The 22,031-nt window shown below is 44.2% G+C and overlaps 1 protein-coding gene across 50 annotated transcripts in view; it reads right to left on the reverse strand.

Moving 5' to 3' along the window:
* The window catches only part of CTNND1 (catenin delta 1), a 60,343-nt gene that overhangs the window by 37,096 nt on the left and 1,216 nt on the right, over nt 1-22,031 (reverse strand). For 5 of the 50 annotated variants that reach the window (XM_070070042.1, XM_070069966.1, XM_070070003.1 and 2 more), the window contains exon 2: nt 647-718. The exons of 36 other annotated variants lie outside the window; for them this stretch is intronic. The gene's annotated coding sequence lies outside the window, so the exon portion shown is untranslated. Of the gene's footprint in view, nt 1-646; nt 719-3,894; nt 3,931-9,534; nt 21,848-22,031 lie in introns of those variants that run through there. 9 more of the 50 variants (XM_070070032.1, XM_070069937.1, XM_070070089.1 and 6 more) reach the window with 5 other exon arrangements.

A 22,031-nucleotide genomic window follows, 5' to 3' on the forward strand; every position in this document is an offset into this window, starting at 1 on the left:
GCAGAAGATGGGCCAAGTCCAACTCCCTGCACCCACGTGGGAGACCCAGAAGAAGCTTCTGGCTGTTGGCTTTGGATCAGCTTAGCTCCGGCATTGTGGCCAATTGGGGAGTGAACCAGCAGATGGAAGACTTCTCTCTCTCTGCCTCTCCTTCTCTCTCTGTGTAACTGACTTTCAAATAAATAAATACATCTTTTTTAAAAATACATGTTCTCCCTCATATATTGAGCTAAAAAAGAAAACTGTCAATATGAACAGAATATTAACGACTAGAAGCTGGAAACAGTGGGAATGATAGAGGAAGTTTGGATATTTTTTAAAAATAGGGGAAATTGGAGGTGGTTTATAGATTGTGATATACTAATGTTAACAACAGGGAAAGTTATATAGGGGGTATTTGTGAACGCTTTGTACAATTTCATAATTTGTTTTGTAAATTTAAAACTATTCCAAAATAAATTTTTTTAATTAAATGTGTTAAGGAGCAGGTCTTTGACACAGTAGATAAGCTGTTTGAGATGCTCACATCCCATATCTGAGTGATTGGGTTTGAGTTCCAGCTCCATTTCAGATTCCAGCTTCCCACTAACATGTACCAAAGGAGGCTGCAAATGATGGCTCAAGTACTTGGGTCCCTGCTACTCACATGGGAGAGCTGGGTGAAGCACAAGTTCCAGGCTCCTGGCTTCAGCCTGTCTGGCTCAGCCCTGGCTATTGCCTGCATTTGGGGAGTAAACAAGTGGGTGAGAAATTATTTCTCTCTCTGCTTTTTAAATAAAACAAAAATGAGCAATTTTTTTTTAATATTAACAATAATTGGCCAGCGCCATGGCTCAATAGGCTAATCCTCCGCCTGCAGCGCCAGCACACAGGGTTCTAGTCCCGGTCGGGGCACCGGATTCTGTCCTGGTCGCTCCTCTTCCAGTCCAGCTCTCTGCTGTGGCCCGGGAGTGCAGTAGAGGATGGCCCAGGTTCTTGGGCCCTGCACCCGCAAGGGAGACCAGGAGAAACACCTGGCTATGGATCAGCGCAGTGCGCCAGCCGCAGCACGCCGGCCACAGCGGCCATTGCGGGGTGAACCAACGGAAAAAGGAAGAAGACCTTTCTCTCTCTCTTTCTCTCTCTCTCTCTCTCACTGTCCACTCTGCCTGTCAAATTAAAAAAAAAAAAAAAAAAAGAATAATAAGGCATTGTGACATGGCAGGTTAAGCTGACACCTGTGATGCTGGCACCCCATGTGAGCGACTGTTCTATTCCCAGCTGTTCCGCTTCTGATCCAGCTCCTTGCTATTCCTCCTGGGAAAGCAGAGGAAGATGGCCTGAGTGTGTGGGCCCCTGCCACTAATGTGGGAGACGGGAGACCTGGATGGAGTTCCAGGCTCTTGGATTTAGCCTGGCCCAGCCCGAGCTGTTGTGGTCATTTGAGGAATGAACAAGCAGATGCAAGATTGATCTCTCTCTCTGTCCCCCCCCCCCCAAAAGATTTCTTTCTTTATTTATTTGAAAGACACAGAAAGAGGAGAGGCAGAGAGAGATAAGTCTTTCATCTGATGGTTCACTCTCCAGTTGGCTGCAATAGCCAGAGCTGCAGCGATCCGAAGCGGGTACAGGGGCCCAAGGACTTGGGCCATCTTCTACTGCTTTCCCAGGCCATAGCAGAGGGCTGGCAGGCACTGCGGCTCAGTAAGCTAATCCTTCGCCTGCGGCACCGGCACCCTGGGTTCTACTCCTGGTTGCTCCTCTTCCAAAAAAAAAAAGAGAGCTGGATCGGAAGTGGAGCAGCCAAATCTTGAACCAGCACCCCTATGGGATGCTGGCACTTCAGGCCAGGGCTTTAACCCACTGCGCCACACCTTTCAAATAAATAAATCTTAAAAAAATAAAGTTCTAATGCAATTTTTTTTTTGACAAGCAGAGTGGACAGTGAGAGAGAGAGACAGAGAGAAAGGTCTTCCTTTGCCTTTGGTTCACCCTCCAGTGGCTGCCGTTGCCGGCGCGCTACGGCCAATGCACTGCGCTGATCCAAAGCCAGGAGAGAGGTGCTTCTCCTGGTCTCCCATGCGGTGCAGGACCCAAGCACTTGGGCCATCCTCCATTGCACTCCCAGGCCACAGCAGAAAGCTGGCCTGGAAGAGGGGCAACCAGGACAGAATCCGGCGCACTGACCGGGACTAGAACCCAGGGTGCCAGCGCTGCAGGCAGAGGATTAGCCTATTGAGCCGCAGCACCGGCCAATGCAAATTTTTTTAAAACCATACCGACCCTCTTACTGAACATTATCAACCAATCAAATATAGTACCTATAATATTCTAGAACTGTAGTATGTAACATTTAAGCCAGAAGAGTCTTCTAGAAATAAGATATTTTGGGGCCAGTGCTGTGGCATAGGGGGTAAATCCTCTGCCTACAGTGCCGGCATCCCATATGGGCACTGGTTTGAGTCCCGGCTGCTCCACCTCTGATCCAGCTCTCTGCTACAGCCTAGGAAAGCAGTAGAAGATGGCCCAAGTCCTTGGAGCACTGCACCCACACTGGAGACCTGGAAGAAGCTCCTGGCTCCCAGCTTTGGATCAGCGGCCAACTGGGGAGTGAAGCAGCAGATGGAAAACCTCTCTCTCTCTCTCTGCCTCTCCTTCTCTCTCTATGTAACTCTGATTTTCAAATAAATAAGAAAATCTTTAAAAAAAAAAAAAGAAACTTAAGATATTTCTTTGAAAATAAAAAGACATTTATTTCCCTTAACTGGCACTTGCCCCTTAATTCAATGCAATTATTCTTGTTCAACCATAACATACACAGTTGTCATTTTGCTTCTAAATCAAAGAAATATATTTTGTCAACAGTTTTTCTATGGCTTTTTATCAGGAAGAGTGAGTGTACTGGAGTCCAAAGTCTAAGTACCCCGCCCCACCCTCATCTAGTGTTCCACCTTCTCAAGCTCAGAACAATTCTAGTCTTTCTCACTTTACCAAGAAAGCCCAATTCCATGCTAACCTCAAGTCCTGCAGCTAATTTTCATTAAGATCTAAATACATACTTCACAATCCAGTCTCCACTGAGCTCTCTCAAAGTCACAAAGCCTTTATTCTGGAAAAGGCCTTGTCTTAATACTAGCAGTTTCTGTGCTTCCCTTCAAGTCTGGCTTCATGGTGGGCCCAGCTTCTCCATTCAGAGCACCCAAAAAGGTGACCAGAAGATTCTTATTTTTCACAAAAGGACTAGGTCTCAACTGAGCCCACCATGAATTTTTCTGATCAATTATCAGAGTTTGGGAAAATCACTCTCCTCTTAGCAAAGAACAATACATTCTGATTAGAGTATCAAAAGAGAAGGAATTTGAAAAACAAATATAATACTCCTTTTGAAAGGAGGCCTACTTCAGGTTGGCCATCTCTATGGGTAAGTAGAGCACCTTAAACTTGACTTATCTTATCTGAACTCAAAGTTACCCATCAGGACTTTTACTGTGTCTTAACAAAATAAGGAAGAAAAAAAAAAAGGAAACAAAGAAAAATCCATACCACTGTGACCTCAGAGACAGAGAAAACATTCTTCTTCCTCTCTTCCTTACCCAAATATTCCGGGAACCCCCCAAACCATAACATACAAAAATGGCTAAATGCTGGGCAGGCTTTGAAGCAAAGGAAGGGTGTGGTTCTCAGCTCCAGAGGGGGCCCAGTACTGAAAGGGTTTGGAAAGAAACAAAACCTGCTTCTCTCTGGAGCATGCATGACACACACACAGGACTCGTCTAACAAGTCCTTCTGATCTCTCAGGCCAGGCCGCCTCCTTCTCCTCCCCCATAACCCACGTGCTTCTCCAGGCCCTCCACTGGGACAGATAACATTAAATTTTCTCTCAAACCTGAGTCTGAGACAGGCAGAGCTACTTACCTGGATCCTTTTGCAACTTTGCCAAAGACACTGCACCTAGCCATATAAGGAGAAAGCAGGGCTTTAGGGAGAGGCTGATAAGTTAACAAAGATAAAAGGGAGGGGCAAAAACGTAGGGGGAGGTGTCAGACTAGAGGAAGAGGAGAGGCCAAATGCCTTTCTCCTTCCTACAAAAGGAGGGAGAAAAAGAAAGGAAAGTCAGATACACTTGGGGAAATAAGCAATCGTTTAACTGAAATGGAAAGGTACTGTTTAACTCTCACATAATAAAACAAAAAATATATAATTAAGTGGAACATCTTACATCCTTCCCCATCCCAGGCTAGAAAAAAATTAATGGAAATTCTTAACCTTACAATTTACTGGCAGTCATCCAACTTTTTGAGCTCATATTCCATTTTTTTAGTTATTTATTTAAAAGGCAGAGTGACACAGAGAGAGAGAGAGGGAGAAACAGAGATTTAAAAAAAAAAAAGATTTTTCCATCTGCTGGTTCACTCCTCAAATGTCTGCAACAGTCAGGGCTGCGCTAGGTGAAAAGTCAGGAGCCAGGAACTCCATGGTGGTCTCCCACGTAGGTGGCAGGATTATGAGTACTGCCTCCCAGTGCATTAGCAGGGAGCCGAATCTGAAGCTCAGAGTAGTCAGACTTGAACCTGGCACTCCAGGCAGTGTCCCAAGCGGCAGCAATCTGCTGCACACCATAAAGCCAGCACCTCACATTCCCTTTTAAAGAGGCAACTTCTCACTAAACCCACTCACTATCTAAGGCATTCTCTCCATCTATTTGCCCATCATTTGAAGGTAACTTGGAAAAGACTAAAGCATATAATTGAGCCATGTTTACAAAGTCCCACTTCCTCAAAATCCTGAAAAGACCAATGAAACATCCCTTTCATTGTTTAGGGACAGGCAACAGGGAGCGAGAAGAGATGTGACTCTACAGAGAATCAATCAGTGAAGTAATAAGGTCCTATTGCACATACAAGATAAATAGCAGAAGGAAATATTTCTCCCTATCTGAAACAGAAACCACAACCTTAAAGAGGATGGAAAATTGTAATTATTAATTACTGATCTCTCTTAGAAGTTATCATACACTATTCTCTCAACACTCTCTGAGGCCTCAGTTTATGGATGAATAAACTACATATCAAAAGTGTTCAGGAGCCAACACTGCGGCATAGCCAGAAAAGCCATTGCCTGTGATACTGGCATCCCATATGCGTGCTCCTTGGAGTCCTGGCTACTCCACTTCTGATCCAGATCCTTGCCAATGCACCTGGGAAAGTAGCAGAGGATTGCCCAAGTGCTTGGGCCCTGCATGTATGCAGGAAACCTGGAAGAAGCTCCTGGCTTCAGCCTGGCCCAGCCTGGCTGTAGTGGCCTTTTGGGGAGTGAACCACCAGATGGAAGATTCTCTCTCTCTCATTCTCTTATGTCTCTCGCTCTCTCTGTAACTCTTTCAAATAAATAAATCTTTTAAAAAAATGTATTCAGTATTTAGCCCAAGTTCATCAGCTAGTAAATGTGATAACTACATATCTTCTATTCCTGGTACATCTTCTTGCTCTTTGATACAGGGGAAGCAGTATGAATTTTCCATGCTTCCTGTGGTTAAAAGTCATTCTAGGGACCGGCAGCACTGTGGCATAGCAGGTAAGGTCGCTGCCTGCAGTGCTGGCATCCCATAAGGGCGCTGGTTCAAGCTCCTGCTGCTCCACTTCCTATTCAGCCATCTGCCATGGCCTGGGAAAGCAGCGGAAGATGGCCCAGGTCCTTGGGCCCTTGCACCCACGTGGGAGACCCGGAAGAAGCTCCTGGCTCCTGCCCTTGGATCCGCACAGCTCTGGCCGTTGCAGCCAATTGGGGAGTGAAATAGCAGATGAAAGACTTCTCTCTCTCTCTGCCTCTGCCTCTCTAATAAATAAATATTTTTTTAAAAAAACATTCTAACACCAATAGAGAAATTAAACAAAAGTAAACTCTGTTTGCAGGGAAGGAAGGAGGGGAAAGAGAAGACAGAATAGAACCAATTAGACCTTTGGCTCTTGCCTTCACTTTACTGAGCAAAGCCTTACTCAACTCTGGGGTAGAGTACTTGCAAACTATCTTCATCTCCTGTTGATAAGGTAAACCAGGGCTGGTGGTATGGTGTAACAGATAAATCTGCCGCCTGCACTGTTAGCATCCCGTATGGGTGCCGGTTCAAGTCCCAGCTGCTCCACTTCCAATCCAGGTCCTTGCTAATGTCCTGGGAGAAGCAGCAGAAGATGGCCCAAGTATTTGGGGCCCTGCCACCCCTATGTGGGAGACTCAGATGAAGCTCCTGGCTCTGGCCTGACCCAGCCATGGCCACTGTGGCCATCTGGGGAGTGAACCAGCTGATGAAAGATCTCTCTCTCCCTCTCTCTGTGTCTCTCCCTGTCTGTAACTCTGACTTTCAAATAAATAAATAAAACTCTTAAAATCAGGAAAAACTCTCAGGAAGAAATGTATAAAGCACAAAGGGTACTACTTCATACCTACCAATCACATACCTTTCTACTGGCCTACTTTAGAAATCTGGATGTGTGCTGCATTCTCTGATCATCTCCACCCAAGGAAAGAAAATAGAATCACAAATATCCTGAACTCTCACTTTTCATGTGACATCTCACTAAGCCAAAAGTAAAGATCATAACTGGGGTGGGAAACAGAAGGAACTAGAAGCAGAAAAGATTGTGCTAGCCAGCATCAGAACTGAGGGGAGGGATTGTTCTAGAGGTATGTTAGCAATCTGCCTCTAGGGCAGCTGTCCTCCTGGGTAATCAAAGGCGGGTTTGTCCTATGTGCTCAGGGACTAGCCAGCTTGGCAAGAAGTTGAGGACTCAGATCCCCAATCCACAGTGAGAGGAGATGCATGTTTCACAGCTGGAATAGAGGGCAGGGAAAACACAAAAGAAGTGAGAAAAGAAGGGAAGAGGAGGAAAGAGAGCGCTACAGGTGCTTTCTCATTCTAGACACGGGGAAACCTTTCAACCGTTCCCCAGTTACATGCAAAACTACCTATTAATACTGAAATCGAAGAACAGTAGGTTTCTCCTGCCCTGTGAGTAGTAGGGTTTGCCAATTGCAAGGATGAGGTCTAAAATGTAGGGTCCAACATTACCTGCTTTTTTCTGTCCCAACAAATTATCTGCAATATGTACAGCAAATGAAGATTAGTTAACATCTATCTCCTAGAATTCCTTTCTCAATTAAATCTCCAAGATCCATAAATAACAACAGCAAACACAAAACTCAGTAAGCTCCCCAATGCTAAGAGATCAAGGCCATTTATATAACTCAAGTGTCAAGATGCAAAAGGCCACAGTCAGAATTCACACTCCCTAATCCCTTAGAGCAGCTAGATGCTCTGAGACCCATTAGACACACAAAGGCTGCTCTCTTCTCAGCAGAGCTCTGTAGCAGAGCTGCTCTCCAGGGACAAAGAGATTTCACAGGAGAACCACAAAGACATCGCCCCTCTCCGTTCCCCTACTCCCAGCTTTCTCACTTCCTGTCACAGTAGCACCAGACCACAGTCTCCCAGAAACAAACAAATACAAAGTGCTGGATTCTGGGCTGCAGGCCAACTGCATTCCAGGGCATCCTGTCTACCAATCACCAGTCAGAGCTCCCACTTTGCCCTGCTCAGTTCCTTATCATGTTCGGGAAAACAACCCTCCTCCCTGCCCCAAGCCAACACTACATAGGACAAAGCTCAGGCCTCTAAGAATCAGCAGAAAGATACTGCGTATGGATCTAAGAGTTTGGATGGGGTGAGGGATTTTTAAAATTCCTACTTGTCAAGTAGATTCACTTTGGAGGCACTGCACTCAGATTCTAAAGCTACTGCTGCTGCTACATTCAGCTCACTGCCATCTGATACAGACCAAGAAAGCTTCATCATGGCGATCTGATCTCAACCTGGATTCAGTCAATGGAATATTCCCACTTGAAGAACTACTTTAGGACCCTCCTCTGTCATGTTCTCTATTACTCACTTCCACTGTTTTCAAAGTCTTCGCAAATCTTTTTGCTACTAGCATAAAGTTGATTCTAAGACAGGCCCCACAAAGAACAAACAAAAGCAGCAGACTCCACCCTCCAGAGGCCGTTTATCAGGTGCTGGGAGCAAAGTTCCCTGCTTCCCCAGGGATCTAGAGGAAGGCTGCTAAGAATTAATTGCACAGTAGCCCTGGAGGCAAAGAGGTCAAGACAGCAGCCTCAGCTTTTCCCACTCACTGTACCCGTGAATTGAGTCAGGGGATACAGATTTAGAGCCTAGTTAGAAACAAAAGCCTTCCTTTTGAATAAAGGCCTTCAGCTGACTCCAAGAAGAGGAAAAACAATACCTTTTTCTATAACCTTATACAGCCCATTGGAAGTTAGCCCTAAAGCCCAGAAGCAAAGACACAGATAAGTAGTCAAGCTCCATTATCCAGAGATTCTTAAAATCCAAAGCAGCAACACCTTTGGCCCGAAGGCTCAATTCCCTGTACCTGTAACAGGGAATGCTCAGCACAGTTCTACAGAGGAATACTGCAGGCAACTAGTAAAATGCTAACATCTCTCATCTTTTCTCCTTTCTTTTTCCCAGATCTCTTCCGCCTTCTTCTTGGACCTGCTAGAAGTATTCTGAACTGAATCCTGATCTAGGCAGTACATAATGCAAAAGGAGCTAAGTGTAAAACAGCATGGCTTAGAAGGATTTAGTCTTTATCTGGATCTAGTACAAGGTGGAGGAGTAGGACAGGAACATACACAGGAGTCATTCTAGAGTTGGACAAAAAAAGAATATTTAGCAACATTTATATTTTAGAACAGAATTTCAACAGCAGGGTCTAGCCACCAAAAATTCTATCACTGAAGCACATAAAAACAAAACTCCAAAATCTCTTACCTAGCACCAAATCAGATTTTTTTTCTCGACAATACTGAAAAATTAGTTATAATTGTTAGTATTCTTATCCAATTCTTTCATTCATAGTCCGGGCCAAATAAATCAGTATCGATTAAGTACCACAGTGTGAAGTGGATAACAAAAGCAGATAGAAATAGGAGCATTTAAGTGTGGGGGGGTATTTTTCTGAGATACTGAACAAAAAAGAAAAAGAGGCTATAAAAGACACACCCCAAACAACTGGACACACCCAAATCAACGCACACGCTGCTGCTCCAAAAGGGCACTTGGGCTGGTCAGGTTCGCTGAATCAAATTGAGCAGGTTGCACACAGAAGGAGCACTGACTCAGAAATACGATCACCCTGGGGTGTGAGGGAGCAAGCAAACCAGCACAGTCAACCAATTACAATTCAACCAAAGTTCCCAGTTCTAACTGTATCTCTAGCTGTCTGCAGGCATATTTAGAAAACCCAACCAAAGGAGTATGTAATGAATGGGTAAAGAGAAAGTCCCTGCCTGGAGTGCCCAAGATTTAAGCAGAATCCTCCTCAATGGATGGGAGAACAAGAATTTGTTCTGGCATCTAACTTCCCACACCCCCCTCTCTCCAAAGCAGGCCCAAAGCTGAGAACTAAGAAGGAGAAAATAATGTGATCAGGAAAGGGTTAGCTACATTCCAACTAGCCAACATCCATATAGTATTAAGAGTACCTGAGAATCCTCTTCATTATTGAGAGTTGCTGGGACTCCGCTAACACACATCCAATTCCTCCACCACCCCCAACCCCCAAACATTCTGAAGAGAAGGGTAATTGAGAAGGCTTGATGAAGGCACCAGCTGTTTCCACCACTCTCCCTCCCGCCCCTCCTGAGACCACAGTTCAAACACTTAATACAATTGACTGGTCAGTAGGAAGGAGAAGCCTGGACTAAAATAGCAGGAAGAGTGCCAACTGGCCCCACTCAGAAGGAATGCTTTCTTGGCTCAATTTAAAAATAAGAAAGCTTTGTCGCCCACACCCCTCTCTGCAACTATGTTCCCCTTTCTACTAACTACCCCTTGGTGTCAAATGGGTTTGTTTCTTTCTTAGACTTCTTAGTCTATTTTCAAATATCAGAGAACACAGAAGAGGTGTGTATACGATTGCATGTAAAACAATGTCGGAGAAATTGGGAGGCTTCCTAGACTGCAAGAGCCAAACGTAGTAAGGGGAAGGAGACAAGAGTACACACTGCACCTGTCTACTTATTTCAAGCAAGAAGGGAAAAAACATTATGCAGCCACACTTGAACACTGAGCTAACACAACTTCCCAGGCATGGGGAGCCAGTTAAGAGACCAGCCCCTCCCCCACCCTTATTCCAAGTTGGCCAGAGTTAGCCAAGGAGGATGGGAAGGAAGCCAGCACTTCCTTTTCAGACAGGAAGTAACATTGGCCCTTCCTGTCAAGTTTTAAACAAATGTCCAGCTGAGTTCTAATGCTAACATCCTCTCCTGATTTGCTCCACAATTTCAAAATGGAGAGGGGAAATGGAGATACAGTCTAACAGTTTCCTTCAACCTAACAGGCAAGTCCTCCTTACCAAACCAAGTGTTGGCTTAACTTACCAATCAATAGAAAACACAATCCCCAAAGGATACAGGACACGGAGACAGATCACTTCACTTCACATTAACCACCACCTTGCCATTTCTGTTACCATAAACTGGTTATCTCAGACTAATTAACTACCCAACCAAAAAATAACACATACATTTGTAGTAACTCAAATTTTCAGGTTTTGTGATCTTCAAACCTTAGTGATAATTATACCTGAGGAACTTTTTGAAAAAATACAATTCCCCCATACTTCAATTTCTGGTGGGGGAGGTCTGCAGATTCAAATTATTTATTTCAGACAGAGGCAGAGGCAGAGGCAGAGAGAGAGATCTTCCATCCACTGGTTCACTCTGAATGCCCACAACAGCTGGGGCTGGGCCAGGCTGGAGCCAGGAGCCTGGAATTCCATCCAGGTCTCTCACATAGGTGATGCAGGCCCAAGCATGGGCCATCTGCCGCTGCTTTCCCAGACTCATTAGTAGAGAGCTGGATGGAAACAGCTGGGTCTCGAACAGGCACCCAGACAGGATGCCAGCATCACAGACCCTAGATAGCCAGCCCACTTGACAAAAAAAAAAAAAAAAAAAAAAAAACTTTTTTTACTTATTTATTTATTTGAAAGGCAAAGTTATAGAGAGAAAGCGAAGACAGATCCTCCAACTGCTGGTTCACTCCCCAGATGGCCACAACAGCCAGGGCTGGGCCAGGCCAAAGCCAAGAGCTTCTGGGTCTCCCATGTGGCTGCAGAGGCCAAAGTACTATGGCCATCTTCTGCTGCTTTCCCAGGCACATTAGCAGGGAGGTGGCTTTACCCGCTATGCCACAACACCAGCCCCCTGAACTCATGTTTTTAAAAAGCCCTAATAGTGGGATAGATATTTGGCCTAGAAGTTAAGCAGTCTACCTGTACCATGTATTAGATAAGTGCCTGAGTTAGAGTGACATCCCGCCTCCCAATTCGGCCTCTTGCTAACACGCACCCTGGGAAGCGGCAATGAAGTCAGGTCCCTGAAATCCAAATGGGAGAACTGGAGAGAGCTCCTAACTCCCATCCAGCAATTAAGGAGTGAACAAGTTGAGGGTGGAGGGTGGGGACGCCTCAGTATCTCTTACTCTGTCTCTGCCTCTCAAGTAAATAAAAACATTTTTTAATTTTTTTAAAGAGCCTTTATAATGGTTCTCATAGTCAGCGTGATAGAAACCACTCTGCTGGCCTGTGCCTGACATCCCTCCTACCCAACAAAAAGGGCACTGGTTATAAGACATCATTTGGGCCTGTTTTACTGTTCCCCAGATAGTTCACATCATTCAGTCTGGATCAGAAACTCAGAAATCACAGATTTTTACTTTTTTTTTTTTTTTTTTTTGACAGGCAGAGTTAGACAGTGAGAGAGAGACAGAGAGAAAGGTCTTCTTCCTTTTTCCATTGGTTCACCCCCCAAGTGGCCGCCACAGCCAGCGTGCATTGCGGCCGGCACGCTGCACCGATCCGAAGTCAGGAGCCAGGTGCTTCCTCCTGGTCTCCCATGCCGGTGCAGGGCCCAGGGACCTGGGCCATTCTCCACTGCACTCCCAGGCCACAGCAGAGAGCTGGCCTGGAAGAGGAGCAACCGGGACAGAATCCGGCACCCCAACCGGGACTAGAACCCGGGATGCCAGCGCCGCAGGTGGAAGATTAGCCTCGTGAGCCGCAGCGCCGGCCAGAAATCACAGATTTAAACATAAGGGTGTTGTCTGGAACTGCGCAGTCCTGAATAATCCTACATTCCAGACTCAGTCTGAAGAGAGACCTGTCCTACTTGCCAGCACCACCTTCTTGGAATCCAGAGGCGCAGTACTGGAGGATATCCCTATTTACACTGCAGACTGAACAACTCAATCTTTTAAATTTTTATTTATTTATGTGAGAGGGAGAAAGGAAGATCCTTCTTCCACTGATTTACTTCCCAAATGACTGCAATGGCCAGGGCTGGGCCAGGGCAAAGTCAGAAGCCCAAAACTCCATCCAGGTTTCCCACATGGATGGTAGCAGCAGAAACACCTGAGCCACATTCCAGTGCTTTCCCAGGCATATTATTAGCAGGGAGCTGGATTGGAAGTGGAAAAACCAGCACACAAGCTCCAGTATATGGGATGCCAGCACTGCATCACAACACGAGTCCCTATTTTAAAACATATTAGAAACAAAGAAACAAAGACTGTGCCAAATTTTCAAATATTGATTCCATATTTTTCCCAAAATGAGCCCAAAATTTTAAACCTAGCATTAAAGACCCTATTTAATTCCAGCCCACCTGACAACTTAAAAAAAATTTACTTATTTATTTGAAAGTCAAAGTTATAGAGAGAAAGAGAAAGACAGAAAGAGTTACAGAGAGAGACACCTTCCATCCGTTGGCTCATTCCCCATATGGCCACAATGGCCAAGGCTGGGCCAGGCCAAAGCCAGGAGCTTCATCCAGGTCTCCCATGTGGCTGCAGAGGCCCAAGTACCATGACCATCTTCCACTGCCTTCCCAGGCACATTAGCAGGACGATGGATCAGAAGTAGAGCAGCTGGGAACCGAACCCACTCAAAGGATGCTGGCACTGCGGGCTGTGGCTTAACCCACTATGTCACAATGCTGGCCTCTCTGGTTCTTTTTAAAGTTTTACTTATTTATCTGAAAGAGTTGCAGAGAGAGAGAGAGACAGAGAGAGAGGGAAGGAGGAAGAAAGAGGGAGAGGTCTTCCATCTGCTGATTCACTCCCGAGATGGCTACAGCAGCCAGGGCTATGCCAGGAGGAAGCCAAGAGCCAGGAGCTTCTTCCAGGTTTCTCACGTGAGTAGCAAGGGCCTCAACACTTGGGCCATCTTTTGCTGTTCTTCCCAGTCCATTAGCAGGAAGCTGGATCAAAGTATAGCAGATAGGACTTGAACCAGAACCCTCATGGTATGCCAGTATCACAGGCGGCGGTTTAAACCACGCCACAATTCTGGCTCCTGGTTATTTTTATTAAATATTGTCAGTGTTGTGGTACAGCAGGTTAAGCCACAGTCTACAATGCCAGTGTCCCATATATGGGCATCAGTTCCTGTCCCACCTGCTCCACTTCTGATCCAGCTCCCTATTAATGCACCCAGGAAGGCAGCAGAAGATGACCCAAGTACTTGGGCCCCTGAACCCACATGGGAGATCTGGGTGGAGTTCCAAGCTCTTGGCTTCAGCGTGTACCAGCCCCAGCTGTTGTGGCCATTTGGGTTGTGGCCATTTGGGGAGTCAACCAGTGAACTGAAGATTTTTCTCTCTCTGTAACTCTGCCTTTCAAATAAATAAATCGAGAGAGAGAGGAGGAAAAGAGGGAGGGAGGGAAGAAGGAAGGAAGGAAGGAAGGAGGGAAGGAAAGAGAGAGAGAGAGGGAGGGAGGGAGGGAAAGAAAAAGAAAGACAAGACCAGAAATTTTAGATTTAAATGTTACCTCTGGGGCTGGCATTGTGGCACAGCAGTTTAGATAAACACTTGCAATACCAGCATCCCATGTCAGAGTGCCAGCTCCAGTCCTGGCTGTTCAGCTTCTGATCCAGCTTCCTATTAATATGCCTGAGAGAATGGCAGAGGATGGCCCAGGTGCTTGGCCCCTGCCACCCAATTAGGAGACCAGGATGGAGTTCTTGGCTCCTGGATTCAACCTGGCCCAGACCCAGCTGTTGTGGCCATTTGGGGAGTGAACCATTAGATGAAGATGCCTCTCTCTCTCTCTCTCTACTCTTCCTTTCAAATAAATGTCTTTAAAAAAAAAAGTGTTTTTTTTTTTTAAAAAAAAAAAAAAAACCTCTGATACTTATCCAAGCAAGTCATTTTATCTTGTGGTCTGCCTAAGAGCATGGGAGTAGCAAAGTGTCTTTAAAATAGCCACAAAGGGAGGGGCCAGCATTGTGGCACAGTGGGTTATGCTACCGCTATGTGACAACCACAAACATCTCAGCCCCATCAATATGTAAACTACATATCAATCAGCTATTTAAAGCAACCTGAAATTCTGATATATCTGTGATTGTCTGAAGTATTTCCGATGCAAGATGATACCTAACCAAAGGGGATAGGAAAAGGAAAAATGTTTCCAGATGGAGGTCATCTCCCAAGATGATATTCAATAACAGAATGATAATTAGATATAAGCATAATTAAAAGGAATATGGTTTAAAAAAAAGAGAGAGAGAGAGAGAGAAACAGCAGAGAAGAGACAGAGAAACTCACTGAGGGACAGACTAGCTAAACCAGAAACCATGAGAGGGAAAGGGGATGATTCAAGACAGGTAATCTGGTGGTGATCAAAGATCCTTTCACTTTCCTATACGGGATTGCCATAGAATATCAATCATTATATACTTGGTGCTTCTTCCTCAACTCCATCAGAGTCACTCAGGCAAATGGTCCTGTATGTGTTTTAATAACTCTAATGCCTAAACACACATATGGAAAGGGAAAAAAGACACATAGTGGTCAGGAATAATCATCACTCCCAAGACAGAAAGATGGATATGGTGACCTATAAAGCGGTTCCCAAAGCCATTAAATCCCAATGATTAGGACTTTAGGAAAGCAGGAGTTTTTTGGTCAAACAAGCAAAAGGAAAAACAGCAGATAAGTGAAGCCAAGTACAATATTTGGTCAAGTACATAAACCAAACCAATAAGCGTACTCCAAAGGAAACTGTACCAGGTGTAGATTGTCACTCTGTTCACAGAAAATTGACTAGAAAAGATAGGAAGATGGGGAAATATATTTCTCTAGGGAAAAAACAGTTTGGTTTTACTTGCCAAACAGACACAAAGTTATTCTGCTGCCCTAATATTATCATTCTGCAAGATAAGTGAGCTCAACCTATACAAAATCTGCTCCTATGCAAATCTGCTGTCTGTACAGGGAGCTTCTGCAATGGGAGGAGGATAGAGGCTGTGTCATGTGCTACCCCAACTTACGAGGAATACATAAAATTTGGTATCAATTGTTTTCTGTGGGACCTATAGTGAGGAGATAACTCTTCTTTGTACTGTAAAGTATACAGTAAGATCTTACCTTGTTCCCCTTTCTCCACACAACTGGGCCTCTCTGGACAAGTCTCTTATTTCTCTCCCTGCCCTAATCTCTCTTATATACTGGCCACAACAAGCCTCCAAGCCTTTGCATTTTCTACTCCTCATATCCACATGACTCCATATCTCATTTCTTGTGGTCTCTCTCAAACATACCTTAGCACAAGGCCTTTCCTGACCACTCTATATAAAACAGCCTCACTCCCACCTTGGCACTTATCTCCATCCTATGTATTCTGCTTTATTTTCTCAGTGGTATTAGCACATTCTGACAGGCTGTATCTTTTACTTGTTTAGTCATATTAGTCTCTCACAACTGTGAACTCAAGTATGAAGTCTATTTGGTTTATTATTATATCAGGGCACGGCACACAACAAATTTATTTTGAACAGATGAAGATGTTTTACTTCTTCAGTGAATACAAAAAGTTAAAGTTTAGAAAAATAAGTCATGGGGCTGGTGCTGTGGCACAGCAGATTAAAACCCCAGCTTGCAGCACCAGCATGCCATATGGGGACCGGTTCAAGTCCCAACTGCTCCACTTCCGATCCAGCTCCCTGCTGATGTACCTAGGAAAGCAGCAGAGGACAGCCCAAGTCCTTGGTCCCCTTCACCCACATGAGAGCCCAGAAGAAGCTCCTGGCTCCTGGCTTCAGATTGGCCCAGCTCCAGCCATTGCAGCCGTTTGGGGAATCAACCAGCAGATGGAAGACCTCTCTCTCTCTGCCTCTCCTCTCTCTGTGTAACTCTGACTTTCAAATAAATAAAAGTAAATCTTTAAAAAAATTTATTTATTTATGTATTTGAGAGGCAGAGTGACAGAGCGAGGGGGAGAAAGAGCAAGAAGAGGCCAGCGCCGCGGCTCACTAGGCTAATCCTCTGCCTATGGCACTGGCACCCCGGGTTCTAGTCCCGGTTGGGGCGCCGGATTCTGTCCCGGTTGCTCTTCTTCCAGTCCAGATCTCTGCTGTGGCCCTGGAAGGCAGTGGAGGCTGGCCCAAGTGCTTAGGCCCTGCACCCGCATGGGAGACCAGGAGAAGCACCTGGCTACTGGCTTCGGATCAGCGCAGTGCGCCGGCCGCAGCAGCCACTGGGGGGTGAACCAACGGGAAAAAGGAAGACCTTTCTCTCTGTCTCTCTCTCACTGTCCACTCTGCCTGTCCAAAAAAAAAAAGAAAGAAAGAAAAGAAAGAAAGAAAAAGAGCGAGAAGAAGGGAGACAGGAAGACAGAAAGAGATTCTCCATCTGTTGATTAACTCCCCAAGCACTCGTAACAGCCAGGGCTAGACCAGACTGAAACCAGGAGCAAAAACTCCATTAGGATGTCCCAGGTGTGTGGCAGGGACTCAAGAACTTAAGCCATCATCTGCTGCGTCCCAGGCACATTAGCAGGGAGCTGGATTATACTAGTTTTATACTTGTGATCTTAGGCCTATGAATTAGGGTTCCCTATAGCCTTACCTGCCTATCTGGCTGACCTTCTGCAGAACAGACTCACGTGGTCAAACTGTACCCTGATTTACAAAGTAGTCAATGAAGAGCAGAACAGTAAAGAGGCTCAGAATTTCCCTCATTCCAACAAAGAAGCAAAGAAATCAGATTGGCCCCAATTTCTCTTTTTCAATAGACTATTCTATTTTAAAAGTACTGAATATACAGCAGCTACTTTATTTCAATGAGATCGCTTCACTCACAATGAAATGGGAACTGCAGGTACTTTGATAAAGGTATTGAAAAGTTGACCCAGTTTCCTTACAATGTCTAATGTCCTCTACCATCAGAATTTATTCTGGTTTCTTAAAATATAAGCTCCCTAAATCAAAATTTTTTTTCACTCTACAAAGAGATCTCTCAAAGTAGTACTGCACTCCAATACAGAAAAATAGGTACACAAATTTATAATTTACTTTGGAGCAAGTAAATTTATTTTGCTCTACTATCAACTGTACCAAAATGAGTAATTAATCAGGATATGGATGAGACCCGAAAATCAAAGACAAAAACTAATCTGACTGCTAGAAGAGATCAATCTTCTTGGACTACAATTGTAATCCTAATCTAGAGCTACCTGAAACAAAGCAGAAGCAACATCCTAATGCTAGTACCTTTAGCACACGAGCAGTTTATAACAGAGTAAGAATCAGAAATTTCCTCCATATTAAGTGTTAGTGAGGCAAAGCAATGCCATGAAGACCACCAACCTAAGGGGAAAAAGTTATCAGGAAAGCAAAGCAGAGAGACACCACAAAGTACAGGAAGTAAACAAAAAGGAGGAAGTGTAGACAAATTGGTAGAGGAAAATGTGCATTTTCCTTTTAAATGCTAAGGGGCGGGGTTGGCATTGTGGCCTAGTGGGTAAAGCCACAGGAGCCTATGATGCTGGCATCCCATATGGGTGCTCATTTGTCTCCTGGCTGCTCCACTCCCTAGGCAGCTCCCTGCAAACAGCCTGGGAAAAGCAGTGGAAGATGGCCCAACTGTTGGGGCCTGTGCCATCCACGTGGGACACCTAGGTGAATCTCTGGCCTCCTGGCTTCACACTTGTCCAACCCTGGCTGTAGCAGCCATCTGGGAAGTAAACCAGCCAATGGAAGATATCTCTCTCTCTCTCCTTTCCCTTCTGCCTCCACTTCTGATCTAGCTTCCTGCTAATATGCACCTTGGGAAGCAGCAGATGATGGCTAAAATACCTGGCTGTCTGCCACGAACATGGGAGTCCTGGAGTTCCTGGTTCCTGGCTCCAGCCTGGACAAACCCTGACTATTGTGGCCATTTGGGGAGATTTCAACAAATGGAAGATTTCTCTCCTTCTAATTGTCTTTCAAATAAATAAAATTTTTTAAAAAACAGCTTACCCATCCAGAAAGCCCATTTATTCTGTAATGCAAGTATTTACATCCACCACAGAATCTCAAATTTAAAGAGACCTTGAAGGACATTTAGTCTAACAAATAAATGAAGATTGAATTTACTTCAAGCATCTATTCTAATAACAAACTCAAGGTATACATTATCCTATAAATTATACATATATTAAATCATTTAATTGTCAAAATACTATAAGATAATTAACATTATTACCCCCAATATAAGACAAGGACACCAAGGCACACACAGGCCACTAAGCAATCTGTCCAATTTCCTGCAACCCACATGGAGACTTTACAGACAAAATTCCTGGCTCCTGGTTCAGCCCGACCTGACCCAGCCCAGCCTTCATTGTTGCAGCCATTTGGAAGATCTTTCTCTCACTCATTCAATCCCACTCTCTTTGTCTCTCTACCTTTCAAATAATATAAATAAACTTTTTATTATAATCACTTTTTGGGGCCAGTGTTGTAGCACAGCGGGTTAAGTTGTCAGGACTGTGGCATAGCAGGTGCAAAGCCGCCAACTGCAGTGCAGGCATCCTATATGGGTGCCACTTCTAGTCCTATCTGCCACACTTCAGATCCAGCTACCTGCTAATATGCCTGGGAAAGCAGCGGAGAATGGCGAAAGTTCTTGGGTCCCTGCACCCATGTGGGAGACCCGGAAGAAGCTCCTGGCTCCTGGCTTCAGCCTGGCCCAGCCCCAAACCATTGCAGTCATTTGGGAAGTGAACCAGCAAATGGCTCTGGCTCTGTCTCTTCCTCCCTCTCTGTAACTCTGCCTTTCAAATAAACCTTTAAAAAAGAAAGAGGGACCAGTGCTGTGGCATAGCAGGTAAAGCCGCTGCCTGCAGTACCAGCATCCCATATGGGCCTTGGTTCAAGTCCTAGCTGCTCCACCTCTGATCTAGCTCTCCACTATGGCCTGAGAAAGCAGTGGAAGACGGCCCAAGTGCTTGGGCCCCTGCACCCACATAGGAGACCTAGATGAAGCTCCTGGCTTCTTAATCGGCCCAGCTCCGGCCAATGCAGCCATCTGGGGAGTGAACCATTGGATGGAAGACTTCTCTCTCTGCATCTGCCTCTCTGTAATTCTGCCTTTCAAATAAGGAAAAGAAATAAATCTAAAAAAATAAAATAAAATAAAAACCTGATCATGAAGGACTTTTTAAAAAAGAAACAAAGAAAAGCTAAAACTTAAAATCTTTCATTATTTCCAGAAACTTTGCTTAAAAATAGAGGGGAGACATGCATAACTACAGACTAATAAAAGCTTCAAAATTACACTGCAAAATCATTAAGCTATGTTGTTGCTTGCATCCTGTCTCAACTTCCCCATAAGTCTCTCACTGATTCCCATCAAGCACTTTGTTTAACTAAGGCTTACTAACAACCTCAGTATGTACAGGACACTAAGAGAAGTGCTAAAAGGATACAAAGATAAGACAACACCTACACCCAACAGCTCACAGTCTAGGGGAAAGACAACTTTATTACAGTGTGACAAATACTTTATTTGAACTACCTCCTACAAGCATCTCCCAGCAAGTTGATAATACCATTCCACACCACATACCTGAAAATTCTCTGGAAGAAGAAATTTCACTGATAATCAAATAAAGTTTGAGATAATTCCAGGATATTTAAGAAATAAGGACATCAATCCCTGACCTAAAGATTAAAATGATGTCCATTCTAGTATATCCAGCTCCCTGGAGGTTCTAAGGAAAATGAATCTTTTACATATATTATCCCAATATGGGTGGCAACAGGGAGTTGGAAATCCAAGAGTACTGACCCCGCAAAAGATGAAACACTCCTGCCTCTAGCTAGGGCTCTTTTTAGTTCTAACTGTTGTTTCCATTCTCTCTAGAGAATGGCAGTGCATTAGTGGCTACGTTCATGGACTTTGTAGTCAGACCAGGGTTAATCCTGACCTCAACCAATTTACAGGCAATGAGATTTTTCAGCAAACCTCAGCTTTCTTTAAAAAAAAAAAAAAAAAGTTATTGTGGGAAATTAAATAATAATTAATGCAAAAGGCTTAACAGGAAAAAAAATGGGGAGGAGAGGTTGGAAGACAAGGGGGCTGGAGGTTAGGGGAAGGAATTGGCAGTTATTACAGGGTACCAAAACAGAAAACAATAAATTACACAGAACTGATCATTTTATTATTCCAACCGATAGTGATCTATGCTTAATTTACTTGTATCCTCCTATCTCATCCATCCCTAGAGAGCAGCTACTTCATAAATCTAAGGCTAGATTGTAATTACATGGAGCTTTTCTTTTTAAATGTCCAATAGTCCCAATGTTTAAAGATCTCCAATAGTCTCAATTAGTTGAGAGAACATGTTCTAACCCCTCTAACTATCCACACTGGAGCCCAAAAAAAAGGTACTAAAATTTTAATCACCCAAAAGATACCCTCCACCTGAAACAGAGACCACTACGTTACCTAACAAAGAAACCAAGAGTGTATAGGAAGCTAACAAGGGGGAAAAAAACCACAAGTCATACTGGTCATCACTGACCCCAATGTCAAAATAAGGAAAACAAAAAATTAAAAAATAAAAGCTCTACTCACCCACACCCCTTCCTATAATTCCTGAAAGAACCAGTGGAGAACAAATCTTCCATTTTATAACCCCAAAGACTATGTACTACACACCAGTCAAAACAATGCCTTAGTTCGTGAAAATAGTCCTGGACACCAGTTAACTAGGATTCTCACTACAGCAATACAAAGCCCAGTATTTAAAGCCAGACCCAAATCACCACCATTCAGTCATCCAGAACCTATTTTCAAACTGCCTTTGTACTCCTCCTTCAGATTCCCTCATCCCTCCCCCTAAAGGCTGGAGAGGGAAACACTGTGGCAGCAACATGACCAATCTTCCAATGATCCACCAAAACCTCTCTAGGCTGGAATCAAGGCAGAGGGAACATTTGAAAGAAAATTGTAAAAATATTAAATGAGAACTACAGTCCAACAGACTGTCTACATTGTCTTTTTCCTTTCCTTTTTACTTGTTATGAGATCAGACATCAAAAATTTCCTGTAACCCTTGCCTAGATTATAGTAAAGCAGGAACAAAGTTCTGCTTCCTCCTGAAGCCACAACCTCACAAGGATGAAATCATATTTCAATAAATGCCTTCATTCTAGAAAAGAAATTCAAGGAAGTGTTTCAGCCTAAAAGAATGGGGGGGGGGGGGGGATTTGAGGGGTTAGGAATGGGAGGCAAATCAGAGTGTTAGTATTATTAAAGACACATACTATTCCCAAGCTAGTGAGTAGCTAAAACATTAAGGCCCATCTTGTTACAATTAAGACCGTATCTACTCTAGCTATAATTTTCAGACTCATTTGGTTTTCAAAGAGAGAAGAGAACATCCCAGTTTTTAGCTACTGATGAGTTGGCTATGTGACTACCTAGAATCAGTGCTTTTGCAAGAATGCATTTGCAAAAACAAAACAAATCTTAAGATTAAATAAAAGATGAAAATAGTCATGTGCCATCACCTCTAACAGATTCCTGATTTCATGATAAATCAACTGACAGAAAAAGATCTCCAAAAAACAACTTTCAGATTGGTTTAAAAATAAAAATTCCCCGTGTGCTTTCTCAAATGCATTTTAAACACTAAAGTTTATGCA

This window comes from Oryctolagus cuniculus, chromosome 1 (genome assembly GCF_964237555.1).
Source record: "Oryctolagus cuniculus chromosome 1, mOryCun1.1, whole genome shotgun sequence".
NCBI classification, from domain to species: Eukaryota; Metazoa; Chordata; class Mammalia; order Lagomorpha; family Leporidae; genus Oryctolagus; species Oryctolagus cuniculus.